Consider the following 16169-nt stretch of genomic DNA (forward strand, 5'->3'; position numbering starts at 1 on the left):
CCCATTAGGCGACCTAGGCAGTCGCCTAGGGCGCTACGATTTGGGGGGCGGCGACCGCGGCGGTATTTCCACGGTGGGACCTTCCGCCGCCTCTGTGGGGGGGCAGCATTTCGGGGCGGGACCTTCCGCCGCCTAGGGCGGTGGAAAAGCTGGCGGCGCTCCTGGACTAGGGACACCATCCCTGCCAATAGCTATTGATGGACCTATCCTCCATGAATGTATCTAGTTCTTTTTTGAACCCTGTTATAATCTTAGCCTTCGCAACTTCCTCGGGCAAGGAGTTCCACAGCTTGACTTGCGTTGTGTGAAGAAATACTTCCTTTTGTTTGTTTTAAACCTGCTGCCTATTAATTTCATTTGGTGACCGCTAGTTCTCGTGTTATGAGAAGGAGTAAATAACACTTTTTTACTTACTTTCTCCACACCAGTCATGATTTTATAGAACTCTATCATATACCCCTTAGTCATCTCTGTTCCAAGCTGAAAAGTCCCTTATTAATCTTCTCATATGGCAGCTGTTCCATACCCCTAATAATTTTTGTTGCCCTTTTCTGAACATTTTCCAATTCCAATATATCTTTTTTGAGATGGGGCGACCACATCTGCACACGGTATTCAAGATGTGGGCGTACCATGGATTTATAGAGGCAATATGATATTTTCTGTCTTATTATCTATCCCTTTCTTAATGATTCCCAACATTCAGTTAGCATTTTTGACTGCCACTGCACATTGAGTGGATGTTTTCAGAGAACTATCCACAATGACTCCAAGATCTCTTTCTCGAGTGGTAACAGCTAATTTAGACCAACATATTATATGTATAGTTGGGATTATGTTTTCCATTACATTACATTTATCAACATTGAATTTCATCTGCCACTTTGTTTTGGCCAGTCAACCAGTTTTGTGAGATCCCTTTGTAAGTCCAAAGCAGACTGCGAAGAGTTAACTATCTTGAGTAGTTTTGTATCATCTGCAAATTTTGCCACCTCGCTGTTTACCCCTTTTTCCAGATCACTTATTTTGAATATGTTGAATAGTGGGTCCCAGTACAGACCCTGGGGAACACTACTATTTACCTTATAACAGCTAGATGCTGGAATTCATGATATATAGATACAGTCTTGCTCTTTTCCCAGTATTTTTTTTAAAATGTATTTGTGGCGGGATCCCCAGGGTCCAGCCTGGGACTTTGGGACTACAATGCCCCCTGAACTCTCTCCAGCCTGGGCTGTCTCTCACAGTGCCTTGCTAGTGACCAGCAGCAAACCCCTCCAGGTGCGGTGATCACTCAGCACAACAGCATGTGGAGCCCCACACACCCAGCTAGATTGCATTAATGCTCCCAGAGCCACTCATGAATCACACAGAGAAAGGCACCAGAGCCAAATCCCCCCAGATCCCAGCACTGTACCTCAGGAATATACAGTCTTGCACTGCTCAAGACAAGCAATGCAGATTTATTAATTGGTTCACCACTTCATCAATGGAAAGTGGATATACACCAGCCTTTGCAAAACCCTGAGCAGATTTGCCACACACTTCATACAAACTCACTGGTAAATATAAACAGTAAAAGAAGTTTATTAACTACACAATATAGATTTTAAGTGATATTAAGTGATAGGCAAAAAAAGTCAGAATTAGTTACCAAAAGAAAAGAAAATATAAGCACGCAGTCTAAACTCTCAACCCTATTAGACTGGGCAACATCTAGATTAAGCACTCCTCACCGCACTGGATATTGCAGTCCATAGTATACAGATTTCACCCTTGAAATCTGGGCCAGTTCCCTCAGCTGGAGTCTTCAGAATGTTCTTGTTGCTTGTAGTGTAGGTGGGTGAAGTAGAGAGGCCCTGCATGCAGCCACTGTGTCTGCTTTATACCTGCAGTCTGTGTGCTTGGAAAACACAAGTCCAGGCATGTCTGGGTGGGCATTGCTGAGTCTCCAGGCAAGGTTGAGCAATTCCCCTGGTGTGGCCTCATGAAGGTGAGTCATTGAATTGTAGCTCCCTTGCTGGACAATGGCTGTTGATGGGTTGTTTCACACCCCGCCTAGGCATTGTTTACTTTCCTTGCTGTTGCCTCTGGGGAGTGAATATCTGGCTGATTCCCCAACTTACAGCATGTTTTAGTGACAACCATACAACACAATTCTCATAACTTCATATGCATTAAAGATATACATATATGGATAGAGAAATGACTTTCATCAGATCATAACCTTTCCCCTGATACCTTACAAGGTATCCCCTGATACCTCACAATCATATATAAAAATGAGGAATATGGGGGTTCCAGGACGCTCCCCCAAGGTATAGAATGTCACAGTATTATTGCTTCCTTAATGGTGTCTCACTTTCCTGATGCTCTTAGCAGGTACTTTTGTGTAAACATTGTCATTTTTAGGTGACTGAGTTTGTCATACAAAATTCCCCTCTCAGTGTTTCACTCTTTACATTCCCAGAGGATGTGATCAACCATTTCTTTGACCTTGCATGTCTCACCCAGCCCATCTTTGTGCTTATTAATTAAAGACAAGTTACTATTTAAGCCATAGTGTCCAGTACCTCACTCTTTCTCTGAGGTTCTTGTAGTATGTCAGCATTTTTTTTATTCTAGGGGATACGTCATGAAGTCTTTTCCCCTTTGTTTCTTTTGTCCATACTTCCTGCTATTCCTCTCTTAGTTCATTTTAATTAGGTTTTTAAACTCCGGTTTACTTAGGAGAATCTCTATAGTTTTTTCACTTTGTACACCATTTTTTGCTATTTTGTCTGCCACCTTATTTCCTGCTATCCCAACATGCTATTTTAATGTTTCCTTCCATCGGTGCCAATTCTGTTGTTAGTAACAATCTTTCATTAACTATATAGTTTCTGCTTTCTGAATTCCAATGTTATTGCCAGTAGTCCTGATAATGAATCTGACAAGATGACAACTGATGTAGGTCACACATCCAGTATCCACTACAATGCCAGCATCATCCTGGCTAGCTCAGCCATCAGAATGGCTATAAAAATGGATAGTCTAATTGATTTCTTTATTCCAAGTATTGGGATACAGAATGTTGTCCCCACTCATCTCTAGACCCATCTGTAAATATTTGACAATTCTTACCCCATTTATCACATGTAAATCAATTTTGCTCTGTTTAATACATTTAGCTCTCCTTTTCCCCTTTTAATTTCATTGTTTAGTTCCACATTTATATTAAGGGGTGATTTTATACCTATCATGCATTTTTCCATGGCAGAATATGCTAATTCCTTTGTCCCTATTTTAATCCTATTAACATGAGGCATTTTTGTTTTTTTCCAGCCATGCTGACCACTAAATTCCCAGCATTCTTCATATATTTGTTTAGCGTTTCCATCTTCCCTGTTTCTTATGAGTTTTGTCCAAAAAGGTTAAGTCCACTAATTTCATTCTTAACGCCACAGGCATTTCACCAGGAGCTACCTACGTTACACACAAAGGGATTATGATGAAGACACCACATGGAGGGCATAATGGGTGGTTCCAGAAATACTTTTAAGTAGATCCATTTTACCTTTACATTTATCTACAATATTTTCAATGTGATCCTTCCATGTTAGCTTGCTATCAAACATCACAGCCAGGAATTAGTAGCTTTTAACCTTACCTATTTGCTGTCCTAAAGAGACAGTTTACAATCTCTTTTAATTTTCCTTTTAGTGAATATCATTTCTTTAGTTTTGACAATTGAAGATCTAAAGCCCCACATTTCCCCATTCCACGCTTTCCCTAAGTACTTCATGAATTTGCTTCTCAGCTATTTCCTGTTCTCAGCCCATATAGCATAGCCATCTGCAAACAAGGAAATGCCTATTTCTTCACTCAACTTTCTGGGACATTATCATTACATTGAATAAGGTGGGTGGGGTTGACAGCACTATGGAGTGTCATTTGTGATTGGATATATGGCAGTGTAGGCTTTCCCTACTCTGACCTGGAAAGTTCTTTTACTTAAGAAATCCTTTATCCAGCTATACATTCTGCCTTTTATGCCCATTGATGCTATTCCATGCAATAAGCCCTCTCTCTGTAACATATTGTATACTTCTTTCAGTATCTAGGAAAGTTACTACCACTGATTCTTTATTTCTCATGTTTTATGCTATCACTACTCTTACTATATGACCAGCTGTACTTGTTCCCTTCCAGAGACAATGTGCAAAGTGTATTCTAAGTCCATTTCAATCTAGACATGTTATTTTTTCAATCACCAGATTTTCCATGACTTTACCCAAACATGATGTAAGGAATATTGGCCTGTACATACCATGCATAAGGGACTGGGGCATAGGCAGTCTTGCCTAGCAGTCACAGCTGGGCTAAAGTCTGTTCACCAGGGACAGGAGTCATCAGGCAGGAGTCGGAGGAATTGCAAGGTCTGGTCCTATAAACAAGAGTCAGGCTGGGGTGAAAGACCAGAGGTAGTACCAGGTTCGACTCAAGAAGCAGGAATCAGGGTCAGTGTCAGGTTGGAGTCAGAGATCAGGAAACAAGGCAAAGCCTGGCATTGCAGCAAGCCAAAAACTGTGTAGCTACTCAAACAACTTCCTGGGCCATCTCCTGGGGTTAAGTAGGTGGCACTTGGCCAATCAGAAGGTTGCAGGGTACTGTCGTTTTGGGTCTCTTGGGCAGTACTTCCTGTGGTGCATACTCTCCACACTGCTCCCAGTTTGCATATTACAGGACCTTCTGGTGGCAGTGTGGGGCTATCAGCTGCCTTAGGCTCTATAAAACTGGGTTCTATTCCCCAGGTCTTGTTCTCAGCTTATGTGGGGTGACAGCTGGGTGTTTCTACTCACATCTTTCCCACATACTGTTGTACAGTTTTAGCAGTATTTTCAGACATTGTTCATCCAGGTGTTTTAGCATTTCATTACATATGCCATCCTTGCCTGATGCAGAATTTTTGCTTTTAGCCATAGCATTTGGAAGTTCCCTCATATAGAAGTTTTCATTTAATATCATACCCTCATCTTCCTCTCACCTCTTCTAGTTCTCATGCTTCTCTTTAAGTTTTTTTCCCCCTCACATAAACTTCTGTACTCTGATTGTCACCACTATTAACACTGTAGAATATTTCTGGTAGGTCTTCCATTTTTTCTTCATTAGAGCTTTTTAAATGTTGGCCTTCTACAATGAGGCCTGGCATAGAATTACACTCGCTCCATATTCCGTTCATTGTCCTAGTCTGTCTATATACCTCCGGCGTTTTAGTATTTTTATTTTCCCACAGTACTTTCTCCAGTTCCCCCCCCCTTTTAATAGCCCTTTGTGCAATTACCTTGTTTCTTTTATATTTCATCAAGTCCTCACTATTCATTGTATTTGTTGTTGCTTTTTTATATTCCCTATTCTTTTCTTTAACTGCTGTTCTATATTCCTTATTCATGGTTTCTACTGCTAGGGTGACTTTATATCTGATGCATAGTTAACTTTGTTGCCATCATGATTCCCTTAGATATTTTGCTACCAAACTCCTCAATGTCATCACTCATTCATTTTAAATAGCTCCCTTTTTTTTTTTTAATATTCCAAGTAGTGGGCCATCCTCCATATTGCCTTTACTTTGATATACTATAAGTACAGGGAGGTGATCACTTCCCATTCCCTCCTCTTTCTCGACTTCCCAGCTCCATGTATTTGCTATACTATTTTACACAATTCCCAGGTCTAAATAGAAGAGATATTCATTGGCTATATTAAAATTAGGGTGGGTGAATCATCATTCAGCATTACTAAATTATTTTCATCAGTGAATTGTTCTAAACATTTGCTGTTCTTATCATTTTTTCTGCTTCCCCACAATCTGTCATGGCTGTTTAGGTGTCCACATATAATATATGGACCTGTTGCATCTTCAACTATCGCTGTCAAATCCTTAATCTCCAGTTTTCCAGAGGGGTTGTATACATTATATGTTCTGAATGTCGAAGATTTATTTCACATTGGAATCTCAGTAGCATTATACCCTATATTTAGTTTCTTCAATTTCAAGATAATTTAGGTTTTCCTTAATGAATGTACAAACTCAGCCTCCCCATCCTATATCTTTGTCTTGCTTTTAGATGCCATATCCTGAGATTTGAAATCTAGTTTCCCTATTAACCATGTTTCTTGTATACAGATGATATCAGGTTCAATATCCTTATCAAGGATATTTCTCTTTAGTCCCTTTCCATGTGCTACTGAGTAAATAGTACCATTCTATGTATACATCAGTATTTCCTTCACTTAAAAAAGCATGGAATCATTCCACTGATAAGTTACTAACTCATAGGTACTTTTCTGCTGCTTTTAACTATAGTTTTCATTTTCTGATTTTTTCCTATCTGTGAGGGGCAGTTTATTACTTCAGTCATAAAAGCTGTGAACGTCTCTTTGTCTGTACATATGTCTTCTCCTATTTTCCCTGTATCCCTCATTTTCCCTCGTTATATCCTTTGATTCATTCTGTTGTGTGCTTCTCCTTCTCCTTTCTGCGTTTCCTTTCTTCATTCCCATTTTGGTCTTAGATGCCTCCTAGTAGCTTCCACATATGATATGTTATTTGTAACTTTTGTTTTTTGTATCTCAGTTGTTTGCTTTGCTGCTATACAACCTCTGTATGCTGCAATGTGCTTTCCAGAGTTGCTACACTTTAATTACGTTCCTTCCACACAATTACCAGAGGAGTGCTCCCCTCCACATTTACTGCATCTACTTTTCCCTTTACATATAGTTGCCACGTGTCCAAACCTTTGGCATCTGTAGCACCTCATTGCGGGTGTGATATATGATTTTGTCAAAAAAAATTGGTATCCGATTGTGACCCTATACAGAAGGGTGTCTCCTTACTAGCACAGCTGTTAACAGCTTTCTTTCCCCTCTTCTCTTGCTAATTAGCCACTTAGCATATAGTACCTTATTATCCCTTATGCCTTGCTTTACTTTGTTTTCAGTCATTTCAATAGGCCCCTGTATACAACTCTTCTTGTCTCTATCAGATACTTAGGCAGTTGGCAACTTCTTTCAGTTTTCCTAGCAATTTAATCTTTAATAGTTTCATTATTTGTTCCTTGCTTTTACATTCAATTAATAGATCTCTTTGTTGTAGCTTTCTAGCTCTTACTATGTCTCCAGCACTTTTTTTAATCCATTGCCAGTAGTGAAGGTTTATATACACCAACTACACATCCTTGACTAGTGATTTCATCAATATATCAGCTGGATATTTATCTTCACTCTTTCCTTTCTTTCTGCCTGTTGTTTCTTCTTCTAGCTCTGGCATGTCCACCCTTTTCTTTTTCCTAACCTGTGACCAGTCTTCCTCTCTGTTATCTCCTTCATTGTTTTCAGTATTGTCCATTATATCTTCTATTTCCCCACAAAGTGTAGCTCAGCCAGAGAAGCTCAGGTACCCTGCTAACCCAGCACCTCCTTCTCTCTCCCTCCCTCAGCCAGCTCCCCCAGCTGGCCTTTAGCCCCCAGCCCAGCTCCACTTCTGCTTTCAGCCTCCTGGCTTTATTGTGTTCTCTCAGCCCTTCCCAGCTGGGCTTCACTCTGGATTAACCCCACTTATAGGTGACACCAAGTAACCTAATTGGTCTCTCATGCCTTCGTTAACCTTATCAAGGCTGGTGTGGGTGCACATCTAATCGCAGGCACATATACAAATCATATGTGTCTCCCTCCCCACCCCCCATTTCAAGCAAGCAACTATACTAAAGGAAAGGATAGAGTTCCATCATTATGTAAGGTCTTGTGCACCACTCTGGCATATTTATGGACACCTACTTTGGATGCAGTGGATAGGTGCATGATGCTAGGGTGTACCATAAATCTGACCTGCTTCAACATGGGCAAGCTGGTAACGTTGTTCCTCTCTAACACACTCATCAATGGTGTGTCCAGTCCAACTGTGATTTTAGATGACCCAGAATGCTACTGCTGCTCTGGTTGATGCAACCTTATCCTAATGTGCGCCAACAGGACAAGAGGCAATTTAACTGCACACTCAGCAAGTGCAGGATGGCGATGGGATGTGCCTTTGGCCACCTAAAGGCCAGGCAACTCTACTTACTGACTCATTTGGACTGCAGTGTCTTTAACACCAGGCATATTGGGTGCTTCACAATGTTTGTGAGCTTAAGGGATTGTACTTTGGGATGGACTGGATTGCTGATTCGGAGTACACCTGCAGAAAACTCCAAACGAACCTGTTACTGCTTTAGGATCTGCGACAGAAAAGGCTATAAGGGATGCCATTTGCGCTTGCATATTTGCGCTGCACGATGAGCACCATAGAGCTGAATAATGTGATTTCATGGCTCATTTGGCCTGTTACATGGCATGTAGAAGCTGTTGACTCGCATTCAAATGTGATTTTTATACACACTTTATTGCAAGTCCTTGATGCTAAAAAAGTGGCCATATGAGTTGCCACAACTTGCTGAAAGTATGTGCAGACATCTCAGTGTCACGTATAAGGACTTTAAAAATCATTAGTGTATCAGTTACCTTTCCGGCATATTGGATCAGGAGTAGTGAAGCTGATGCTGATGGTGTGGTGGTGATCCAGGGCTCTTTGGCTGGCCCAACAAATTATTCTGCATATTTTATAATAGATTATAACATTGTGGTGGTTTCATATGGCTCCTGATTCCAAAGTGGTTTGCCCCCGTGGCTCATGGCCTTGAACGATCTCTCCAACATGTCCTTATGAAACTCCATGTCTCACTCCCTAATCACACAATCATGGTGGAGATACCTGAAAACAGCTCCTTCTCCTCTTTCCTTTGATCCTACTCTGCCTCCTTGTTCTCCATCTTCTGCTTCTCCTCCTCCTTCCTTCACTTCTCCTCCAACTCCTTGTCTTTTTCTGTCCCTCTGGAGCCCTCCTTCTGCACTTCCATTATCAAGTCATCCCTGCTCCTCTGTCACGATGCCATCAAATTCTGAATCCTGTTACTAACACTGAGTGGTCTCCTAATTCACAGGTTATCTCTTAATGAGTCAAATTCTGTTGCACTTGTTCCTGCTAGACAGATTGAAAAAAGAAATGGAGAGTGCCCTTGATTTCATACAATTGTATTCTTGGTCTACAGAGATGCAAGTGAAAAATAACAATTTTTATCTCAAAAGAATGCTACTGCCTTGGCTTTTTCATTCTGTTCTGACACCAGACTTCTCCCTATTGTGAACTTTTCTCAAGGAGTTATCCCAAGAAATAAAATATTGAGTTAGTTTTACCTTCCAAATATCAAAAAAAAAAAGAGTGGGGAGTTACTAGAAAATATAGCATCAGTGATTATGTTGAGCCCTTTCAGGCAGCTGCAACTTGCAAGATATTTTGCTACCAAAATGGAAGAAAGACCAGTTATTTCAGGCTTTGGGGATGAGACAGGAAATCTTTCTGCATTTTGGGAGAGATGAACTGATAAGTGACTGGACAGGGATTTAAAGTTACAATAGCAGCTGAGGGAAGCTTGCCCTATCAAGGAATCTCAGACTACCTAGAATTTTGCCTGAGTGAAAAATTATCTTTATTACTTTCCAGGAATGGACAAACATCAGATCAGCAATAAGCCAGCTGCTGTACTAGTGTCATGGTGTCTTAACATCCAGATCGTTTGGGATGGTAATGAGTGCCTTTAAGCATAGCTTTATGGCAATTGATATTTTGGCTACGATATGGCCACAAGTCTTTTACCTTTTATATGAATATGTTTTCATTAGAAAGCTACTGCATTCAGCCACTGTAAAGTGCAGCTTTGCCTTTTTTCTCTCTGCTTGTCTGCCATTTTGAACTGTGGGGGCTGGAACTGAGAGGGATGGTGGGGATGGACAACCGTAATGGGGCTGCATCTACCCACGCTGAAGCCACAGCTAGTTTTATAGGCCAAAACCAAACCAAAACAAAAGTGATACTACATGCAAGCACTGTAAGTTGCCAATTTGCATTTTTTTTTCTATATTTGTCCTCCATTTTTGAACTGCTGATCAGAAGAGAGGGAGGGGGGAAAGAGGGACAAGTGTAATGGCGCTGCATTTGCTCTCAAGCTGAAGCTGAAGCTAGGATTACACTGGTCTACAATTTTTGAGAAGTCGTCTGCTTCAGAGATAAAATGTGCTATTTATTATGTATTTTGATGTGCTGAATTCAAATATGACAATTAAAACAACTGGCTACTGTTTCTAAGATATTTAAGTTTTTACATTTTATGTCTATGTATATTGTGTAGATAGTAGAGTTTTAATCATAAATTGTAAACCTAGGTCTTTTCATGTGTTTATGGTTGCTTTACATGATAATATTTCACCTGCCCTGTTTATGTAACACTTTAAAAATCAGCAAAAGGGTTATATAAATAAAATTTATTATGAAACAAAAGGCAAACTATTCTGTACATAGTTTAGTCCTATTCAGTGTCTACTCGGCGCTTCTTGGCTTGTCTCTTGTATTCATTAAATGGAGCATCTCTTGTCACTGTCCAGCAATAGTCTGCAAGCATTGATGGGCTCCATTTGCCCTGAGAGCGTTTCTCCATTGTTGCAATGTCCTGGTGAAATCGCTCGCCGTGCTCGTCGCTCACTGCTCCCCAGTTCGGTGGAAAAAAATCTAGATGAGAGTGCAAAAAATGTATCTTTAGTGACATGTTGCAACCAAGGCATTTGTATGCCTTGAGGAGGTTTTCCACCAACAACCTGTAGTTGTCTGCCTTGTTGTTTCCGAGAAAATGTATTGCCACTAACTGGAAGGCTTTCCATGCCGTCTTTTCCTTGCCATGCAGTGCATGGTCAAATGCATCATCTCGAAGAAGTTCACGAATCTGAGGACCAACAAAGACACCTTCCTTTATCTTAGCTTCACTTAACCTTGGAAATTTTCCACGGAGGTACTTGAAAGCTGCTTGTGTTTTGTCAATGGCCTTACAAAGTTCTTCATTAGACCCAGCTTGATGTGTAAGGGTGGTAACAAAATCTTCCTTGATTCAACAAGTGGTGGATGCTGAACACTTTTCCTCCCGGGCTCCAATGACTGTCGGAGTGGCCAATCTTTCTTGATGTAGTGGGAATCTCTTGCACGACTATCCCATTCGCAGAGAAAACAGCAGTACTTTGTGTATCCAGTCTGCAGACCAAGCAAGAGAGCAACAACCTTCAAATCGCCACAAAGCTGCCACTGATGTTGGTCATAGTTTATGCACCTCAAAAGTTGTTTCATGTTGTCATAGGTTTCCTTCATATGGACTGCATGACCAACTGGAATTGATGGCAAAACATTGCCATTATGCAGTAAAACAGCTTTAAGACTCGTCTTGGATGAATCAATGAACAGTCTCCACTCATCTGGATCGTGAACGATGTTGAGGGCTGCCATCACACCATCAATGTTGTTGCAGGCTACAAGATCACCTTCCATGAAGAAGAATGGGACAAGATCCTTTTGACGGTCACGGAACATGGAAACCCTAACATCACCTGCCAGGAGATTCCACTGCTGTAGTCTGGAGCCCAACAGCTCTGCCTTACTCTTGGGTAGTTCCAAATCCCTGACAAGGTCATTCAGTTCACCTTGTGTTATGAGGTGTGGTTCAGAGGAGGAGGATGGGAGAAAATGTGGGTCCTGTGACATTGATGGTTCAGGACCGGAAGTTTCATCCTCTTCCTCATCTGACTCAAGTGAGAATGATTCTGGTGCATCAGGAACCAGCAGTCCTTCTCCGTGGGGTACTGGGCGTATAGCTGATGGAATGTTTGGATAATGCACAGTCCACTTTTTCTTCTTTGACACACCTTTCCCAACTGGAGGCACCATGCAGAAGTAACAATTGCTGGTATGATCTGTTGGCTCTCTCCAAATCATTGGCACTGCAAAAGGCATAGATTTCCTTTTCCTGTTCAACCACTGGCGAAGATTTGTTGCACAAGTGTTGCAGCATATGTGTGGGGCCCACCTCTTGTCCTGATCTCCAATTTTGCAGCCAAAATAAAGGTGATAGGCTTTCTTAACCATAGTGGTTATACTGCGCTTTTGTGATGCAAAAGTCACTTCACCAAACATAGCAGAAGTTATCTGCACTGTTCACACAAGTACGAGGCATCTCTGCTCACTTTGGCTAAACAGAAATGTGTCCCTTTGCAAAATCAAACACTGACAAATAAGAGAGCACGACACTGTATGATTTCTAGAGCTGATATAGGGCAATTTGTTCAGCAGAGTGATGTAAGCTTCGTTATGATTGCATCATCCATGACTTCTAGGAATAACATGATGCAATTCATATCATGTATGACGCAATACCAGCTTCAGATTGCATCATTCATTGTTTTGCCTAAAAAGCAAGTACTGTCCAAACCCAGTCATAGATTTATTCATAGATCCAGTCAAAGATGTATTTTAGTCATTTCTGGTTTAAATTGAGATCCCTTCCCTTTATAACTCACTTATCCTCCGCCATTCCCAAGTCAAGGGTCGTATATACTGACCCAATAGCATATCTTGAAAACTAGAGCCAATCAACAATTTTAAGCATCATTTTCTTTCTCAGTGACCCAGAATTAGTAAAGTTTGACTACATTTATTTCAGAAGCATTTTGGCTGTAGAGCAGTGTTATAGGATACTAACCTGCCCAAATATTTCATCATATCCTTCATAAAATTGGCAGCCTCCCTCTTATCACCCAGAAATACCGAGTTCTCCCCTGCTTCTTCACCTTGGGAAACCTCCATTGTGCTGAGCTCTTCCTGGAGCATAGAAGGGAACCACTCCTGTGAATGGGGAACAAGCGAGGGCCATTCCCTTAAGCCTCTTCAACCTCTCCCTCAGGTGTCCAGGGTCTGCTGTGTTGCATCTTCATAAACATCCAGGGAGGGAGGACTTGAACCCAGTAGAGCACCCAAACCACTACAGTTATGAGGAAGCTCTTTTTTCCCCCCCCAGCTTTTTGCAAAAAAACACCTTAGCTGTCTCTCTCTGTGAGAGGGGCAAGCCTTAGCATAAACCTGTCTCATTGGCATCTCCCACTGGCTAGTTTAGGTGGCTCCCTCCACCTAGTCTTCTGGCTTTTGTGAATCGCAGTCTAAGGTGCCTATCTCTCCCCACTCAATATAAAGGGAGCCTAGGCACCAAACTCAGGCGTTGCCAATTGCGGTGTTGTTCCTATGATTTTCTAGGCACATAAAAGTCAGGGATTGGGATGTTTGCTCAATGTCACAACACCTAAGTACCCTTCTGTGACTTTAGGCCTAGATCACATCACAGAACCGTGAGGCACTAAGTTGTCTTTAATCAGCTCTGGTGCAGCTGTGCATTCAGCATTTTTATGAAGCATACTGCAAGAAAGATAGTGACACAAATGATCAAGGGGGCTATTTATGAGGACAGATATTTTTTTTTAATTATTTATTAGTGACAAGTATGTGAAGAGTGTAAACTCCAATGATAGAAAATAAATATCTATTGTGATACAAGTGAATATAATTAGTAATAATAAATAATTTAAAAAAATAGGCTGACTATTTGGAAAAACTTCCTGCCAGTGAGCTATATTAGGCTATGGAAATAGAGCCCCATTACTAGGCGGTTAGGGCAATATGGTACCCTCTAGCAACATTTTAGGTAAATTCTAAAACAATGGTTGATGGTGGTCTTTTAATGAAAACTCCTATTCCATATAAAACAATCCAGATTTTGAGATGATAGCAAATAAATGAGGGATTTTATTTTATTTTAAAATGTTTTTAAATTGTCAATTTACAAATTGCATTAATCAGAAAAGTTATACATGTTGCTATGCATTGTAATATGACACAGTACTAGAGTATTTTCCTTTTTTAGTTCTAGTTTTTGCATTTTCTTTGTCTTTGGAAAGGCAATAACACATACTAAACAGTAGCAACTCTCTTTAACCCAACTATACAGAAAACTTTTATCTTCAGGTTTTAGTACATATAAAACCATATAGAATATACTCTTTTTTGCAGTGTAAAATCACTTTATTATGCAAACTTTAAATTTTTTCTTCATGTGGAACATGGAAATGGCATGAACATAGTATTTTGTAATTAGAAAGGAAGTGATATGATATTGCCACTGTCTTGACTTTGTTTTTCTTTCCTTCCTTTTTAGATTCTTTAGAGCTAGATTCACATAAGATAATAGTCCTACTGTATATCTATAACTCAGAAATGTGGAAACAATGATACAAGGTGAGTGAAACTTCCTGCTGTTCACCATGTAACACAAAACTAAAGAACAACATAAAAAGATAAAATGTAATGCAGATGACATTGAAAATATATAGTCAGAGCTGATTCATCCATGCAACCTTCATTTGTATGACATTTCAAAAGCTTGATGTGACTAAAAGGGCAAAGGATATCCTGAAGATGCTGGGGAATTTCCACTTATTATAGACCACATGGAAATCAACAACATGAGTGAAGGGAGATCAGAGAGTTACAAGGGCAACTGCAAAAACTTGGGAAAAGAACTGAAGATGGGTTTACTGCAAAAGATCTTCTGGTATATCTTTCTGGTGCCCACCACAAGTTAAGAAAGGAGAAATTGTGATTTTCTGTACACCTTTCTGGTGTAATCCACAAATCAAGAAAAGAGAAATCTGGAGCTCAGCTGATGTGCATACTATGGGGAATAGAGTGATGGGATTTGGCTTCATGGAGCATTATATTGTGATGAGAGATGGTGAGGTGACAGTTTTCCTTACATGGACTCTTAAGATACAAACTTGGCTTCAAAATTGTCAGCCCTTTTAGGAGAGATTTACATTAGGCAACATAGGAAGGGGTTAAAAATGGAGCTTTCATTTAAATTAATAATTATGACATATCATTCCTATGTAAACCAATGAAGGTGTTTGCAAGAAGAGATAAAATATAAGATTAAAACAAAATGTAAGTGCCTATACATAATATATAAATATGATGAGTTGGCTACAAATGATACCAGACATTATATATGACATGTAGCCAGGGGTAAAAGTAGGCCGGTATGAGCCAGTACGGCATATTGGTAAGAAGTGGCCACCAGTACAGGCCTGTATGCAGCGCTTTAACGTTGCTGCCACTTCTCCCCCTCCCCCACATCGGTGGCCCCCCACCGGTGGCCCTGCCGCAGGGCCACCAATGGGGGAGGGGGTCTAAAAGAGGCAGTAAAAGGGCCCAGGGCTCCCGGCCGCCGTACCATGGCAGCAGATGGAGCCCCAAGACCCTTTTAAATCACCAACGGAGCCCCAGGAGGCGCAGGCCAGGCAGCACGGATGGGCTGGCTGGGGGAGGCTGACCACCCACCGCACCCCTTCTGCCTGAGGCCCCGCTCCTTCTGCCTGTGGGTCTGGAGCTGGGCCCCTGTACCGGTAAGTCATCTATGTGACTTTCACCCCTGGACTGAGAGAACAATTTCTATAGGAAAGCCAGAAAGGGAATAAGAGAGACAGGGTGGGGTGTCACTGTGCTAAACCAATGAGACAGTTATAATCTCACAGTGAAATACTTTGGTGATATATAAATAAAGTGGTCTAAGTAACCAAAGCAAAAAAAAAAAAAAAAAAACCACAAAAAACCTGCAGTAGACACCTGGTGCAGATCGTTAAGACTAAAAGAGAAATGGAATGAATAATCCAGCTACTCAAGATTCCAGGAAATTGAATGCATTGGTGACACAAACTACCTAGACATCTATTCTGGCTACATAAAGCATTGTTCTATATGTATCACTGTAGCATCTAAATATAGATGATTTGACATTCTGCTATGTGACAAACTAAACTAAAACTCAAACACATTCCTAGGTTATGAAGAGACAACATTTTGGTCCAGAATGTACATAAATGCAACCAGAGAAGACTTCATCCTGGATTAGAGCTATTCAGAGTTTGGGCAGTGAAAAGTTTTTCCATGAACATTAATTTTAATTCCTAATATCTATTAAGCTCAGTTGTGTTCATCCCCCCATTTTATTCATCAGGAGTGAATATTCATGTTTATAAAAATGTTAGGGGAGTGTCTGCTCTTCATATTATAGTCCATATTTGCATGCAAATGGACATATTCACGCACAAACAAAAGCACACCACAGTTTGTTATTTTCCTTTAAAAAAGTCCAGTCCTCCAATCAGATAGCAGA

This window comes from Emys orbicularis, chromosome 3 (genome assembly GCF_028017835.1).
Source record: "Emys orbicularis isolate rEmyOrb1 chromosome 3, rEmyOrb1.hap1, whole genome shotgun sequence".
Lineage (NCBI taxonomy): Eukaryota > Metazoa > Chordata > Testudines > Emydidae > Emys > Emys orbicularis.